Consider the following 19,067-nt stretch of genomic DNA (forward strand, 5'->3'; position numbering starts at 1 on the left):
CGCAGAGCGCTGTGCTGGCCGCGCAGTCTCCGCCACCGGCCGCGGGGCCGCCGACCGGCGCCGCGCCCGGGGAAACGGGCTGCACCGGCCCTCCTCCGCGCCGTTCGACTTTATATTTAATACATGGCTTTTCATCTATAATTCACGTTGTTCTGACTCCAGCTCTGTCTCGGCCCCCGTTTACGCCAGCACACCTTTCTCCTTCGCCTTCCCGAAGGAAGGGGCGGCCGAGATCCTCGCAGAAGGAAGGAGAAAGCTGCTCTGCTGCTTTGGGTTTTGTCTGTTTAAACACTGAACTGGAAAACATTCCTTTCCGTGGTTTGCTAAATAATAAAAGTGATAATTCTTCTCCCCCATAAATGACACAGGTAAATTATCCAGCTGGCCACAAAGAAGCATCACATGCCTGGAAGACGGAGTAATAAAATGCCAGTGTATTACGACAGGAGTGACCTCAAAAGTGTGACAAGAAGATGATTATAGTGCATTATATATAGTGCATTATATGTAGTGCCTTTTTCAACATTTTCTGAAGCATGAATGAACCTTCATTTGACTGTGCTTTTATTGCTAGCTTTTCTCAGCTTGAACTTGCAGGCTAGATGACACAGTACCTACCAAATTTAGTATGCCCGGGTACATGGCCCCGCTCACTGCTGTTTCTGTTTAAGCCTTTCAAATAGAAAAGCATAGCAAAAAAACAAAGATAACCAGCATTTTACTTTATTCCGTACACAGTACTGTATCTAGATAATTTACACATTTCCAGTTGGTAGCATTGACTAGCCAATCTGAGTCCCTACCCTGAAGATTTTACATTTTCAGATGCAGTCTCCTACCTTCAGACTACCGTATGTGTGGGCACGTGTGACCCCCCCATTAAGTATTGGTGGAAGCTGCTTGTACCTGTCAGAGGTCAGTAATCTGCGTGGCTTGGGTTTGCATGGTACATACTGATAGACATGCATATCCTTGCCAGTCATACGGATGCAGGCATCATATGTGAACATTGCACGTCCTGTAATCCCCATGATGTGTGAAGATTAAATGCTCTTCATTTTGCTGTGTTTTGTGTCCAAAAAGACTCCTGTTACAGACATATACTGAAAACATTGATCTTGGTTTTGATGACATGAAGTAATGGTTGCAAACGGAACTGAATCTAATAATAGTTTAAGAAAAATGTTCATTATGTAATACAGGAAGGATGGCAAGAGCCCCAGCATTGAAAGTCGAGCAAGTGACATGAAGGGGCAACCTTACTGCCAAACCACTTAGAAAAAGATTTCTGTGAATGAATTAAGTATGCAATTCTTTCGTCTTTTAAAATACAAAGCAGAACAACCATTAATAAAGAAGATAATTAGAACTACTAGCATTCTGTGTAATGCAGTCTGCTTCTGAAATACAGCGTGTTTATGTGTGTGTTAATAATGCACACATTTTTCCTGACACTAGTCATATCACAGCAGTATGGCATCACAGACATTTTATAGCCTCATTCTAGTAACATCACAGACATACAACATTCTTACTCTAATCACACCACAGTCATTTCAATGTCACATTGTAGTCACATCACATAGCCTGGTAATAATTATTTAACTTTTATTGCTAAGCTGAATACTTTTCTGTTTGCTCAGGGATGGCTTTAACTTGTAGTCAGAACTGATTAGCACATGCTTTTAAATGATCTCATGTACACAGGGTTAGCCTCATGAAAAGTTAGGAAGAGAAAAAACATTTAAAATTTCAATGAACTGTAGTGCCTGTTGGATTGAAAACCAAGGCAGTCACAAGTCACAATAATAGGATTTTTTATTTTGTTTTGCTGTTTTCTAAAGTTATTTTAGAAAGCCAAAGATGTTAACATGCAGTTCTGTCATGTTAATGTTTATGTGCTTGCTTTAAAATGCTGTAGTTCTTTAACTAATCATACATTATTAAACCCACGGAAGAGGCAGGTCTTCAGATCGTAGTGTTTGCACAACAGATTGTAAATTGAGACCCAAAGAGGCTAGAACTGCTATTAGTATTAATACAAGAATTAATAGAAAGGACTGAGTGCCTGAGCAGGTGTTACAATTGCCCAGTACAGCATTACGCTGCCTCTGAAATAAGAGGAACTGCTCTGAAACATTTCACTTGAGTAGCCATGTTTTATCCTCCAGTAAATGTTTATTTGCTCGCACTTCTGTTTGAGAAAACTACAGTATTTGATGTTATGTTCTCAAATGTAGCTATACACTGTTATTTATATTGTTCCTTAATAGTCTTCCTTCTTTACTGTGATGTATTAGGCTTTTGTCTGCATATAAGAACACTGGACTTCTAATCACATCATAACCTATTAACATGACTTTTGTATTATAGAATATTAACTACTCATCCACATGATTGCTTGTTATCTTCGCCTCCATATTATTATGTATCAAATTCTTTTCCATATCATATTTGACTCAAATTCTAGCATGCTAGAAACTGACTCCAATTATTCTGTACTAGCTATAGTCAAATTGCACTAAATGGAATTGCTTACATTGTATCATACTTGCTACAGGCTCACACAATACATTATACATGAAACTGATTCACATTATGCTTAGCTAACTAAAGACTTCAATCTTGAAGTGTTAAGCATAAAATGCTATCATTCTTCACTGAACTGGCTCTGGTCACTTGATCATTTTGTACTTGGGATTGCCTCTTACAGGCTGTTATTATTAAAGCAAAATGGCTTTTCCCTTCTTGCAGCTCTTCGCACTTTGTATGGAGAGCTGATTCGTATGCTAATGAACAAGCTCTTTTACTTCATGCCATCGCACTGCAACACTGGAGCCTGACCTATGGTGTACCCATAGCATGTCCCCTTCAGTCCAGCTTAGCAAAAACAGGTGTCACAAACATTTGTGTGTTCCAATAGCCGGTTACATGCTAGCTAATTGACAATCCTTAATATTATCCCTGTAGGCCTTTTTTCTTAAATGTTGCTTAAGTTACTAGCAAATACAGCCTTGGTCCCATCTCCAATAGGAATTATTCAAGGCCAAGTTGCCAGTTGTGCTGAGATCTTTCCTAGATATTTGTTCCGCTCAAATGAGCACTGGCATTGCTCTGTCCCTGACTCAGGCTTCGGCCACAGTTCAGTCCCAGGGTGACCTCAGGAAATCCAGTTCTTACAGGAAACACCAGTACCAAAAAGTGATGCTTATCTTCCTAAGCCTCAAAGCCTTCAGGGAATCTATGAAGACAAGAGATGATGCCACAAAGGTGGGAGCAGTATATAGAAAACTTTGTGGAACCTGTATTTTCTGCATATCCTTAGGTTTCTCCTTACAAGCATGCTGTTTTTGTCTAGACTTTATACAATTGACAGTTTGGATCTTAGAAGTTTGCTTCAGAGTTTCCTTCTCGTCTTGGTTGTAAGAATTGAATCTGGAGTCTTTATTTACATGAGTAATGTAAAAGAAGCCAGTAAAAATATTTTGTGTAATGTAAACCACACAACTACAACATTTGAAAAAGCCAGGTAATTGAATTATAAATTAGATTTATTTAATATGCTCATTTTTATTATTTCAAAATATATTTAATTGGTTTTCAGACCGGTTATGAGAGCTCTAGCAAAGGAAAAACATTTTAGCAAACAATTCCAGACTATATATTAATCTGTACTCTTAAATAAACAGGAATAACAAAGTCAGTTTATGATGAATAATTTAAGCCACTTGAGCTGCTGAGATGGGGCAATACTTTCAGAATCAGGCCCTTTTATTATGTCTTTCTTCAGGAAAACAAACTCGGTCCCTGGATAATCAAATCACAAAAGGGGCGGGTGAGGACCTTTATTCCATTTGAATGGCAGAACTAAATTTAACTGAATTTGCCTTTTTTTTTTTTGACTGACAAAGATTGCAAATGTCAGTTCATGGCTCTGAAGGGTCTACAAATGCACAAGCTGAAAACTGGCATTTTTCAGTGCCAGTGTTTAATCCCTGTCACTGTATAATGCAGCAAGGTGCCACACTCCCACTAATTATTGCTGTTTTCTTAAAGGTACAGATTAAAGTACAGACTTGGACTGTTTGCTTGTACATGTTGGGTTTTTCTCTCCCTCTCAGGGCTTTAGTAACTATTTAGTAAAACAATAAAAATCAATTAGGATATGGCAAAAAGAGAATAATAAATATGTGCCATTTAAAATGCAATTATTGGACCACTTAAAAGAGAGGTAATTGCATGTGGCATGAGAAGAATAATACTGTTTCATTCTTTGCTACCCTCATGTTACTTGTTATGGTGGAAGTACCTGCTGAATTAGAATACAGAAGCAGATTGCAACCAGTGTGCTTTTGTGTAAGGTGAAAATACTCCCAGACCTGATGTCTTACTGATGCTTTATTGTTTAAAAATGAGAGAAGGAAAAAGATAGGAAAAGAAAGGGAGTCAAAAGGTTTTTTAGGCAAAACAGTGTCTGAAGAAAGCTTTAGTAAAGCATTTTCATTTTCATCAAAATGGTAGGGAAAATCTGATTGATGGAGTTATGCTGATGCAATGTAGACAGGATCAGAATAAGACGCAAAGCATGGAATGAGACCTACTTCAGGCATTTACTTTGTGTTTCTGCTTTCAACTTCTGGCTTGCTCCTTGCTTTCACAGAAAATATATCTACTTAATTTAAATAAATATATATACTCACACTAGCTTGCATTAGTGAGATTGACATCTTCAGAGCCAGATTTGAACCTAAATACCTTATTTTTCTCAGTCCCACTCTGATGTCAGTCATGCCTCACCATTTACAAATGGTTTACTAAGGTAGTGAAGCTTGATTAAACTCAATGTCCTCTGGGGCAAAAAATACTTGTCTGACATAGACATAGCTTCATTCTTTAAATTACAGATTGGCAGGCAGACAGATGAATAGTGTTGTGCTGTTATGATTGCTTCTTATTGCTAGCACTTTTGCTTTTCTTAACATTCCAGTTAAACCAAAGGATCTAAGGTTTCAATGTTTTATCTTTTTGGGATGGTATATTTTGCAATATGATGGTAATAATATCACAAAAGCTGAACCCTTTCACTGAGCAGATTATCCCATCTATTTACCATGCATATGCACTGAAGGGAAGAGCACAGATTCTTGAACCATGTCCCTTTTCTGTGCCCATGGCATGGTTGTGACTCTCAACTTGTTTTTCAAAGCTTGAGAACCAAAAAAGAGAAGGTATGTCTTGCTCCTACGAATGGCTGTACCCCAACTATGTACGTCACTATGTTCTAGAGAAGTACTTCAATGTAATTTTGGCTTTCTGGAGGCTTATTCTCAAATTCTTCTTGATGTGTAAGACAGAACTCTGCAGAGTGCCCATCCAGAGTAGAGCCCAAAATAAAGGATTAATCCAAATGAAATTACTCTCATTAAAACAATGGGGGGAAATTGCAGGTCTGTGTTTGTCATGTATCATGGGAATAGGAAATGTCACCAAATATCTTTGTATTTATCTACACTCTGTTCAGGATCCTAAAAATATATAGATCCTGGACAAGATAAAAAATATCTAAAATGCCCTAAATCAATGATTTGACTTCTCCATAGATCTTTATTGTTCCGTTCAGGAATTTGCTAGCCAGGTTCCTTAATAAGCAGAAGTTACTCATAGTCTTAAAATAATGTTTTATCATGTATGTGGCAAGTTATAATATAAGCAAAGTAAAAACAAAGAGATAATGTCTCAGTACTTTCTCTTTATGGGAACTTGCTGGGCATTCATAGTCAGAAAATAGTTTAGGGGAAGAATAAGACAGTTTAATTGGTTTTCCTTTTTTACTATTAATAAATCACTGCCTTTGCCTCCCATGTTGACAAGCAGCAGATGTTTCAACACAAACTCCATCAAAGTTAGTCATTTTTTCCTCTTCCTTATCAATGTTTCTGTCGCTCTCCAGACGACATGCCTCAGGAAAGAAGTGAGCACCTATCTATAGGGGCATCACTCAGTCATGCTTAGACAATTATCGCAGCAAAACACACCTCAGGCTGATCAATAATTGCTTTCCTTGTCAAATTTCTGGATGTGACAAGCAACACCAAAGAGAGGGATCAGACCAAAGCAAAGCCTTGTCTAGACAGGTAGATTAGATTACTTTTTAGTCCTAGCAGAGGCAGCAGAGTGCCACAGTTGTCCAAAAAGCCTAACAGGGCACAAGTCTCCCTCTGCCCAGCACTGGGCTTGGGCACAATCAGATTGCATGAGCAACAAAAATCCTTCCTTCCAGAGAGAACACCTTACAGTCAGGTAAAAAACACAGTATTAGGAATCACTTGGAAGCATCATAGTTTTTTTTTCTGGCAAAGTTTGTTCTGACATATGCCAGAAAGTTGCTGTTTTCAGATATTTTTACAGGAATCAGCAACTTAGATTCCCTTTCATATCTCTGTCTTTCCCCTTTATCTTTCTAAAGCTTGGATAGACTGAAGGCCTTCTGGTTGATTAGCTTATATCCGTGCTTGCAAACGTCAGGCCTGTAATAAGGAGAGGATACTTGTTTCCAAGACACAATATTTTGGAAAACAGTAAATCAAGTTTATTCAGAATCCTATGTAGCCGTTCTTTTTTTCTGTAGAGTATATATCTATGTAACTGTTTGTCACTGAAGACGGTACATTCGTGCAACAACAAAAAAGAAACCTATGGATTTGCTTGGGCTGAGAGCTCAGATGAAGTGCATGTGATGCTAGGATCATGAGAAGAAGACTCATGAAGGTCTAATACAAAATTGGTAAGATTATGTAATTTCTTTAATTGGGAGGTTTTATGCTTTCAGGCATTATGAAGCTGAACTTCCAGTCCTCCAAAACACTTGCACAATTTAGTTAACCACATATACTGAACATCAGTCATTTCAGAGGTTAAATTCAGCTATTGCTTGACTTAAATTGCTGAATACTTGCATCAGCTCATTCTTGACTGAGGAATGCAGGGAATTTTATCGAGCAGTATTTTTCCTTAAAATGTGAGTGCCAGAGGACCTTGGGATGTATGATCAGAGTAGCCAGTTGTATTCAGCACAATAACATGCTGTTCATTATGGACAGAAATAAGGATTGTTTTTAATCTGGGAACTATGACATTCTTATTAACATGATTACATTTAAGTGAATGAAGAGACTGTCTTTGTTAGCCTTAGAGATACATATTTTTTACAGATGTTATAGCAGGAATCTTTCTCTGTACACATACCTATGCTATTACAAGAGAAACAGTAGGGTTGTGAGCCTTCAGTTTACTTCCTCTTTAAGTATTTGGCCTTGAAACTAAGCCTTTGAACAGAAGTTAAAATCTCCATTCCACTGATAAAAGTTTTTGTTCCACTTTGGTCTGTGATGGGTCAGTGCCCTATACTTTCTCTAGGGAACAACTACCCAGATGTTTCTCACTTTTCACTTGGAAGCATTTAATCTAAAAAGTCATAACATGAAAGCCAAAGCTTTTGCCAGTTTGGCATTCTTCAACAGTGACATGTCTATGGCTGAAGAGCAATATTTTTATTTTTATTTTTTGCTAAATGGATGTATATTTCTAATCAGGCTACAGTAGTTGAACCTAATAGATTCTGTTTCAGAAGCTCACAAGTCTTAGTTTTGCTAAAAATTGAGGCAAAAAAGTAAATTGGTCTGGCACCTGAAATGCTTGAACAAGGCCTGTAAGACCCTTGCAACTCATATGAAGATCAGGAAGTCCATGTCTTAGTAGCATCAAGATGAAGTAATATTGAAAACCCAGATTGTTCCCACAAAATATAGACATGAGGCTCATTTTAATAATTCCTTTCTTAATTGTATGAAGTTATCATTACAAATGATTATATCAGTGTTCTCAGCCTAAGGCAGCTCTGTTTTAATGTATACTGTGCATTAGCACTCTTACTGCTTATTCTGATGTGAAGTAGATCTTACATAATACTGTAAGATCACTGAGAAGATAAATGGTTAAAAAACCCAAAAGCTTCAAAACACAGATCTAAAAAAAAATCTTAGTTTTCTAAGGTAAGATAGGAACAGAATATAGGCATCTGCCTCTTAATGCAGTCCTGAAAACCTGAACTGAAATGTCATCAAACCAGAGGAAGTTTTTCTCCATATCTTACTTCAATTTACATAGTTAAAAATTTCTGAGAAGCTGAAGTTGTGCCTCTGTGGCTGTTCAAAAGCCTCTTAGTCTTGGCCTATCTGAGCAATGTGTATCTCAAGCTTTATCAGAATCTACAAATAAGATGCTTTTCCTCCTCTCACTGGGTAAGACTGCATGCCTACAAAATCAAGCTTTGTGTAAAAGATGGTGCATTTTGGTTTACCTTATTTTTAAGAACAACCATAAATTTTGTGTTTAAATGGTTTTAATATTCCATTAGCCCAAAAGGCACTTACTCAGTTTTTGTATTTATAGACTCAGAATCACAACTTCTAATTTCTGGAAAAACTTCTTAACTGTGTCTCCTGATGATGCTGTTCACTTTGATAACCCGGTTGAAGTCCTAATGGGTCAGACTGTGCGTGTGTGTATGTGCATGCACTCTTATTCCCAAGCACAGTGGATAAGACTTGGAGGGAGAATCTTGGCTTGCATTCCCTACTGCATGAACTGTGTACATCCTTTGCATTAAACAGTCATTGAAGAAAATAATGTGTGGTGTCAGTAACCCTGGCCCTCCATGAATAACCAACGACTTGCAGGTTAAGATACTCTGCTAATGGAAGGGTGATGCATGCTCCAATCACACAGGACAGGTGGGAAGAAAACCCTCTCTGCTATCCCACTTTCTTGGAGAACTGTCAGGAATTTCAAGCTTGTCATTCAAGTGCTCTTGGTGGTTCGTTTAGCACTTCTAAGAGGCCTGTAGCAGGTAATTCAAAAGTGTTCCTACTGACAATTGCATTCAGTTTCTTGAACAGGGTTCTTTCATTCAGTAAGAGAATGTATAGGGAAGTGCAAATTGAAAAGTTGTTCAAAATACTGCAACATGTACAGGTACATGCTCTTCACGTGCTTATGTTTGTGGATAAATGACCATGGTAGTCGGAGTTCCTTCTACTCCGACTGGTTTAAAGGAAAAAGTGGACTCTCATTCATTTCTGAAGGAAAGTACTCTGGAAATTTTCAGTCTTCCCACATGTTCTAGAGATAACCAAGGTGCCCCTGTGGGGGATGGACAACTTGAGCGCAGACATTTCGACTACTAAATGGCTTTCTGGAACTCATCCTAACCAAATTTACTAGCTCAAGTCCCACAGAAATTACCCATACACTTTCCAAAATTCTGTGAACTGTGTTAAATAGAGACACAAGGAGAGTTTTTGCATTTTATTTTTATCAGAGAAATGTCAGAAAATGTCTTCATTATCCTGACTTTAAAAAAAATAAATATATATATATCAGAATTAGAGAGTAATTAATCCTCCTTGAAGACATTTACATCTAAATAGCAGTAACTGATTTAATGGACTCAAATTTGCTGTGCTACAATGAATGTAGATCATGGAACAAAGAATAGTTGTGAAAAAAAAAAATATATGTATATAGTGTCATTTTTAAACAAAGCCATCCAAAATAATTAACTATATGTGTATGTAAGAAGAAGTTTCAGTAATTAGGAAGCATTCCTGTGGTACATTCTATAGCTTAGGATGCAATGAAAACTATTGTATATTAAACAGCGGTCCTTTCCGTTGAAAGAAAAGTACCAGATTTTTGTTTAGTTTTATGGATAAATATAGAAGCTCCTCTTGTTTTCACTGAAGCTGCTGAAAGCTTGGCCACTGACGTCAAGAGAGCAGCAGGCTTGGGCTCAAACAATACCTGTCAAGTGTATTCCGTTCACTTTACAGAAATTTCTGATAACGCCTGCACATCTTCTAAATGCAGTAAACAGTGTCATCTAGAGGATATTTTTCAGTACTGCATGTCATCTATAGCGTCTCTTCTACAAAGATATTAACAAGCATGAAGCTACACATTTGCCATAATTACCCTCTTTAAGAAATATGTATTATTGAATACACTCTGCTTTTGGGACACTAGGAAGCTTAAAACACTGTCACAACAAAATACTTGGTTGCATGAAGGCTGTTCATTTAATTACGGTAATTTAAAGAAATTAAGCTAACATCCCCTATTACTATGAATCTTAGGTTTAGTTCAATTAAGGGGAAAAAATACTATGTAAAATTACCATAACATAAAATAAGACAATAATTTGTAATACGTAGTTTTGACCAGTGCATATTTAAATAATTGCCTTTAGTTACTTGTGCTTAATACAATGTAATTCATACTGCACTGAGAAATTTTCAAAACAGATTTTAAAAACCTAACTAAAATCAGCAAATAAGTGATAATTCATTGAACAATACTATGGGACATATAGTAGGATATTATCTCTTTGAAAGGATTTAAAAGAGAGACACGTTTTGAGTGTCATCTTACATTGACATCTTGACATTACTGAAAGGTTTCTAATTCCAACGTTTGATGCGCCAAGTGGCAACAATTAACATAACCTTATTCCATCAACAGATGATGAGTTGTGTAGGTCTTTCTCTCTATTTTTTTTTATAATCAGTTCTGCCATTTTCAGGGCTAAAATCTTTATCAGACTTATTTTATTTAAAAAAGACACAACCCTAACTAACAAAAAAACACAAAACAAAAAACCATCACCCTACATGTAAATAGCAAGTTGCTAGGGAAAGCATTATTATTTGCCTTAACTGAATTTGCATTCTTTTCCTGTCTAGACTGCAGGTACCTTCCCATCCTGTAAATCCCTGCTTTGCTGAAGAAGGACTTGAAAATTTCATGTGTTATCCCACTCCTGCTTGTCACATTTTCATGCTATTTTGCAAGACTTAAATATCTAAGGCTGTGTCTAATTTCAGTCATGGGTCAGGCAACAGTGCAAATTTATAGAACTTGAGTGCAATGGGTCCATTAGGATGTAGCTTAATATCTGTTTTACAAATGAGCTGCATAAAAAACATACCATTGCTTAATGAGGCTATAATATTAATTAAATGAATTAAAAACTGCCATATGAAATAAAATCAAATAAGACAGTTACATGATACAGGAATTTAATTATACAGCTTCAGTAAAGCTGTCAAGTTAACTAGTTACAGATAAAATCTCTGACAGAATAATACTGGCTAAAAAGCAATTTTCCTTTTATAATTCTGTTATAATTAAAGTGACCATCCATTTTGAAGGTTGATATCACCTGCATTCAACAATAATCTTACATTTATATGAGTACATGTTATGGGAGGGACAATAGTATTAGAACGGTGAGATAGATAATTAAAAATGTTACTGCATCCAGCACGTTATTGCCTAACAAGAAAAGTTGCAAACACTTGCAGGAATTAAGCTAAAGGAAAGAGGATGCCTGTCACATGATGCTTTTCCTGTGCTAGTGACTCCCTCATAAAGTTTGGTGACAAGGTTGACAGGACCGTAACCTTCTTTGTGATCAAGTGTCAGTAGTAACAAATTAAAATAATAAAAAATGCTATTTCAAGCCCATTCATGTAATCAAAATACCTTGTTTTCTCAGGTAGCGAAGAGACCACTGCCGAGCTGATACCACACCCAGTTACGGGGGACAAAAATGTAGGGCTTGGGGGAGGTGCGCAGCATCCAGACCTACTTCCTGAAGAGACAGCAACCACAGCCCCGCAGGGAGAGGTGCTTCCGCAGGCAGAACTCAACTGCGTTTGGATGTTTGCCTGGTAAATGCATACATAAGGAGAAAACAAATACATTCCTGTGGTTGCATGGAGACTTTCTTATTTCATCCTCTCTCTTTATTTTCAGATGGAGAAGCACTGTGAGACTGACTGCTCCACTCTGGAGGCAGCATATGCAGTACAGGGTAAGAGTCTGCATATTAGTACTTCTAACATGATCACTAATGTTTCTACATCTCCAGAGGGTTTCGGTGTAGGAAGACAGTTGCTTTAGCAGGGTGTCTGGAGGTAAAGTGTGAACTCAAATGAAAGAAGTGAAAAAAGCAAACAGCTGGGCTTCCTATTTCAAGATAGATGGGGAAATGGAAATGGTCCATGGGAGCGTCTAATGGGAAAATGTGATCCCTCACAGTAGGGTTGATCTCAGGTTTTTTCTGTAGCAAAGTAATCCTTTATGCAATTTAGCTGTAAAGATGATAGATGTTTAGGAAGCACTAGGTATCAGAATATGTGGGAGTATTCTGACAAGAAAGAGCTGTAGTCAGGAAGGCCAAGAATGAAGTGGAAACAAGCAACACCAAGAGAGAGAATATAAATTAGGAAACAAAAAGAGAAAGAGATCAGCATCTATGTAAGTTCCATATAATTAAAACGGTATTTTTGATTGCTGGTTATACAACCATACTTTCAAGCTTAATTACTAGGTTGGTATTAATATTTACATTTAATACGTGCTGATATTTGTTAGTATTACAGTGAAGTTGTACAGTTGTCAAATTGTCAGGGACCTAAAGCCTTGACCTTCAGTGTCTGTAGAGGACCATATAGTTCAGTGTTAAAGGCACTGCTGGAGTGTCTCAGACTGTCCCCACCAAATAGTTTCAGTGCTTGCAAAAATGGTTTCTGTGCTCAGTCGAATAGAACACACAAGTACAATTGCCCCAAATGTGAAACCTCAAAGTCTTGATGTAACTACTTCCCAAAATGTAACTTTTTCCAGAAGTGAGTTTTGTTGTCTCATTACAAATTACTACTTGTAACAAAATAGGTAGGGGTGTCCATGAATTACCCATGCATCACCATACCTAAGTGTCCTATAATAGTATGCAGTACTGCCTTGTTACATGCTGTGTTGGAGTTATTTTTCATAGAAGGTTTATTTTTCTGGAGGACTGCCAAGCATTTCCTTTTCCACAAGTAGAGATCACTAGTAAATATACCGTAGACTTTCATTAATCCATTTTTTGGGAGAGACATGGTGCAATTTAAAAGCTGTAGTAAGGAACAACCCTGACAAATCACATTGTTCTCTGCTACATTTTAACAACAAACACTTCTCGCTCTTGTTTTTACTTGCTCAGTAATAGTTAATTGTGTGCTGTATTGAAAATCCTCCATTGCACTGACAAACAGTTGTGAAACAGCAGGAGTTTATGAAGCAAATACCTGCCCTTACATACCAGTTTATGGAACTGGGGAAGCTGTCTTGCAGACAGCAATAAAGATCAGGGTAAAGCAGAGAGTGAGAACAAGCTTTAGCTGATGGTGTCAGAGGATTGCTGCTGGAACCATCTATTAAATGTGGATTCCAGATATTGGACTAGATAATCAGACTGAATTGATAGGATAGCACAGCCAGCAATGGCAGGAATGTGTTTGCTGAAAATTTATGTCAAGGTTGCCTTGGAGCTGCAGGTACTATACCAATACATTTCCTTGTCTGTACAGATGCATTTTGTCTTAAACATCTGGAATTTATAATTTCTGACTGCTACTGGTCAGTTATAAACTCATTTCAAATTGCTGCTTTGTCATACCTAACACTGGCATCAACAAAAATGCAGGTCTTAATAGAAGAGCAAGGCAGGAAGACATGTTATCATTTGAGGAGCTGAAAAGCTTCATATTCTCTGTTGTGGAGTTGAGCCTGCAGCAGACCCATGCACCCAGAGAGTAATGGTAATCTAGAGTGCAAATATTCTGTGTATTCCCAGAATACTGGATATCAGATTCAAAGTTATTTAATAGGTGTCATGATCTTCTGCATGGGCTTTACCTAGATGCATGGATATAATTTGCAGAAAGAGGCTCTCATGGAACTTCCCTCTACATTCATACAGTAAGAAAGCAAATGACAAAAATAAGTCTGAGATAGGACAAAAGGACAAATCAAAAGAAAATTTAAAAAATGGTGTTTAGCAATGCATCCTGGATGGTCTTTGCCACAGATATTTACATGCTATGTGTGGACTTTATTCAAAAGCAGAGAAACGTTTGTGCAAAGGCAAAAACATCAATAAATTGTATATTCCTCTTTTTTTTTTTTTTTTTTTTTTTTGTGCTGCAAAGCTCAATCTGAAAGAAAAGATACAAGAAAAAATACATGTATACATGTATTTTTAAAAGCAGCTAATCTGGAGAAAGTATTTACTCTTTTTTTTCCCCCTTAACTTTTTCTGTCTCTTCCTAGCCAGTTTTTGCCATTTGGTTCAATGCATTGAGTGATAGTTCTGTTGGGGTTTATTTTTATATTGGCAACTTTGCACCTGTGAAAGCTTCAGAATGGTGAAAGACGGATTTCTGTAACTTTAAAAACTGAGTATTGGAGGAGTGACAGACTGGAAAAATTACGGGTCTTAATATTTCTTTTTGTGCTTTCATAATTGTTTAAGGAACAGACAGCCTGGAAGGATGGAAAAGGGGGAAAAAAAAGCCTTCAACATTGCTGGGAATATCGCATTGAATTGCAAAGAGCAAGAAAGTAAAAAGAAGGAAAACTGTGGAGGACGTTTCAACATTTACATTCATTGCTATCTCCAAATCTTTTGTGGATTATAAAAGAAGAAAATCTGTAGGGAAAAAAAATCCATAGTAATTATCTTTTTCTTTTTTTCTTTTCTTTCAGAAAGCCTTGCCTATTTAGACATCTCCCTTTCTCCCATTTGTGGTCTGCTTCCTTTCCAGCAGACTGCCACAGACCTCTTTCCAAATTGGTTACAGTGTACTTTTTATCCTTTCCCTTCTGGTGCAGCATATTCAAATGATAAAAAGCCTTATCATATGAATGTGCTCACCAGGTACACGAAACCTAGGCATCGTAGTTATTAGTTTTCGTGATAGATTGATTTGTGCCATGTTTTAGGTAACAGGTTTCATAGTTTGCTGTGAGGTACATTTCCTAGCACAGCACTGAGCACTGTCCAAGGTGTATGTCACAACTATTTATAATTTTATTTTATCTCAGCATTTTATCAGGTATTATACATAGCATTTTTAACAGCAAACTTGTGCTGGAAACATTTACAGCATAAACTTGCTTATGTATGAAAAGATACAGAAATGGCAGGTCACGGATAAGTCAGGAGGTAGAGAATATTTTTAACCTCTAACATTCTCAACACTCAGTGCAAAACTGTTTTTATTTTATAGTGGAATTTGTACACATTTTCCAAGGGTGGGGAAAAAAAAAAAAAAAAAAAAAGACTTTAAGGCACAGAAAGTGTCATATTTTGGCTCTAATATTACAAGGCAGAGACACCTTGCTGTTTGTGCCAGTATAGATAACTATATTCTTTTATCACCTTAGAAGGAATCCATCTGAGTAATAAAAATCTTCAGTACCTTCCTGATCTGTTCTTCTTAAACAACCAAGTTCTCTCCTTCCTGGATACACAAATGAATGACATTTTACGATGTAAGAAATGTAGGAGAAATACACACAGGATTAGTTGCTTGTCCTCCAATAATCTCTAAAATTCTTTTAGCCTTTCCTACAGTTCACCACCCTGTCACTGTGACATGTTAAACAGCCTGAGTTATTTGTTTGTTCACAGTTTCCATGTGCAGTGTGTTTTGTTGAAAGGCTGCTCAGGACAGCAAGGTCAAAAACTGCTACTTTATTTTTTCTGCTGGATTTTACACCCTCTGAAGCGAGTGGGAGATGATGTTTTCTCTGAGAGCGAGCTTAGAGGCTTTGCTGGGAAACCTTTTGTGAGTGCGGGGTGGAGCAGGCAGGAAGCCTGCAGCTGGCGTGTGAGCCAGAAGGAAAGCAGAGACAGAAAGGTGACAGAAAGGAAAGTTTCTGAGACAGTCAGGAGGAGTCTGCTGCAATGCATAGTGATATCTGCTGGATGGAGAGCAAGGTTAAAAAGAAGGATGGACACAGTGGATAGGGGAGAGTAGAGATTTGATTTCAGACATTTTTAGCTGTGTTCCCCACAAAATCTTTTTTTTCTCTGTTGTAGTAGTTACCTTGTCCTACCCTGTAACCTAATGAACCATTATTTTTAACATTCAAAGCCTTATTTTGTGGTTTGACGTCAGGAATAATGTTGGTACACCTACCTCACAGCTCTGGCTGACTCAGTGTCACATCACACTGACCAGCAATTTGCACATTGAGCAGCCTTTCAGCTACTGGACAAGAGGGAAAATTTGCTGCATTGCCAGACTACATCCAAAAGAAGTGAGGTGGAAAAAGACTTAGTGTCAGTAAGGTTTCCCAAAACAGGGAAGGGGATATGAAGGTAACATTTCTGAACTGTCTGTAAGGGAGAGTATTTCTTCTCTTGTGCCAAGTCAGCTGCTGCTGGGAGCTTATTAACCTCTGTGTATGACCACTGAGAATTGAATTCCTATCAGTTTACAAGGCATAGAAAGTGTTACAAGGCAGAAGATGGACAAAGACGATAGGACAAACTGAGAGCAGTCTGAAGGGTACATCTTTTTATTAAGCTTGCTAAACATTTCCTCCTCTAATAGCAGGCTGAAAAACTTTCCAGGTTTTGTAAATAACTCAGTGTTTTCCCCATTGCAGTAGGTGCACAGTATACATTTAGGACTGGCCCTGAGATTTTAAGAGCTTCACTCCCTATTCCCTGGTTTCCCACAGATGCATGCTCTCAAGCACAAACACACCTGTACTATTTATAAACTAACAGCCTGACAATGACATAAATTTTATCCAACCATTCCTAATTGCTGTTAGAAAATTAGAAATGTGAATAAAAGTGCAAATACCCTTGTAAAAGCGAAAGGAAATCAGTCAGTCTCTGGTCACAGAAATGAGGCTGATAAGAAAGAAAAAGACTACCTTTCTGTAATTTTGCCCCTCCCAGAGTTAAGTATAACTGGTTAGATAATGGCTATGCCAGTATTATTCTAATTTGAATGTGATTTTTTAAAGTTTTGTTGTAAAATCACAGGGCAAATAACTGCAGAAATTGAGACAAGAAAGAATCAGGTCCATGGTGATATATCCTTCTGAAAAGTTTGCAATAGATTAATAAGATAATCTATTATATTGCAGTTGTGTCCTAACATAAAGTATCTGTGGATCATCTTAATGCATATATCTAGGAATGGTATTTTCTCTCCTGACTTCAACATTTTTTTCTGCAGCCCACTTTTTACCACTCCTTTTGTGGAGATGTGTGGATTTATAAGGGATTCCTCAAGGAAACAAGTCAGATGACTGCTTGAAGCATGAAGGATTTCTTTCACTTGAGTATGATAAGTGATGGTATCAAAAAAACCTTTTCTACTGCCTGCTAGAAGACCCTTGCAAGATCTCAGGGGCTGCAGAGAAGAACAGGTAGGTGCAACCTGCAAAGGTTTTTCCCTCCACTGAATATACAAAAAATAATAGTTTCTTGTAGCCAAGCTTTGGACCTTGAATGCAAGAGGAACATACTGCAAAGTCTTAGAGCCCACAGATTTCCAGGAAGGGAGTCAGCCGGAAAGTCCTGAGGTTGACTAGGCTGTAAACTGAATTGACATGAGTTTATGTGCTTTGGTGACTTGTATGCATCTCATAACATTAGTTCTTCTTCGCACAGGTTTAACTTTTTAATCATATAGTTATCTTAGACAATTTTAATTTTTAAATAGAAATTATTACACACTACCCATTTTTTTGTACTTTAAAAAGACCACTTTTTGGAAATATTTTGCTCATACATTAAAAACAAGCCACTTTTCACAAAGTATTATTATATAAAACTTAGTAAAATATTGTAAGTTCAGTTTGATAAAAAGGAAGATAAAAACAAGAGAAATAAGCTCTTTTCTTCACTATTAAAAAAAACCAAGATAGCCTATGTGATTGTCTCTCAGTGTTTTGGAGAAATTTCTCATCTCTGTCAACTAAGCCACAATGATGCTTTCACAGATAACATGAAGACATCATTGAGTTTTTTCTGTCCTTATTCAAAGTTACCTCTATCTTTACTTCAGTCATCAAAAAGCTCTGTGCACTGTTGTGCAACAGCCGTAGTACCATTCTTCATTGCTAGTGAGCTGAATCTCCAGCACAACAGTAGGTAGCTACTGATCAATAGCAACCAAATATGATACTTTTCCAGAAGATTCTGGCTGTTATCTTCTGAACTCTCTGGCAAGTGGAGAATTTGGCATGAGTGACACCCAGGATCTTAAAGAGCCTGTTTTGTCTCCTGATTCTGTTGTTATTACTGATCTATGCAGCTCTGAAAGCACTCTCTTTTTTTCCAGAAAGCAGTGCTTGCTTTATGAACATCAAAATGGCACTTTAAAAGTTGAATATGATCCAAGTAACATGCAACTCCTTCACAGTTCCCAGCTCTTGTTGACAAAGCTTTTGTTTCTGTTATTAGCATTAGTAGCAGACTAACTTAATTAGCTAAATTACATTATTTGGTGGCAAGTTTTCCAGTACACCTCTACTAAACATGGCATAAAGTACATAGTAACATGGCATGAAGTAACATAGGCTGGCTGGTGGGCAAAAAAATAGAGGACAGGAAAGGAAGTCCAACAGAGGAGCTCTTCCTATCCAAAATGCTTAACCAGTAGGCGTACAAAATGAAGGGACAAGGATTGTTTTTCATTGTGGATTTCGTTATTCTTGAGGCACAAGAGCCAATCGCTGTCAAGAAAAACATGCTAAGATGGCAGATAGGCAAGAGGTGATATATTGAATGAAACCTGATTTCCAGGTACTCTTGCCCAGGCACAGGTGGAGCATCTGCCTGCTACCTCTTTCCATTCCTTACTTATTTCATAAAAGCTCAATTCCTAAGTATTATCCAGACAGTTGTAGAAGAGGCTTCTACCACATGCTCCCCCTGGAAATCTTTTTCATAGGGGAAATAAGAAGAACAAGGCTCCAGAGAGAGAGTTAATTGATTCCCCTAAGGAGAGCACAGCATGCACAGTACCAGTTAGTGTGAGATTGCCCAACATATGGCAGTGGCTGACCACTGCAGAATTTAATTGTATTTAGTGCCAGTGCAGTGACATCCAGTGCTTGACAGCTATCAAAGGGCTGGTTATATACTTTGC

The sequence above is a fragment of the Chaetura pelagica genome, unplaced genomic scaffold (genome assembly GCF_000747805.2).
Source record: "Chaetura pelagica isolate M959 unplaced genomic scaffold, ChaPel_1.0 scaffold106, whole genome shotgun sequence".
NCBI classification, from domain to species: Eukaryota; Metazoa; Chordata; class Aves; order Apodiformes; family Apodidae; genus Chaetura; species Chaetura pelagica.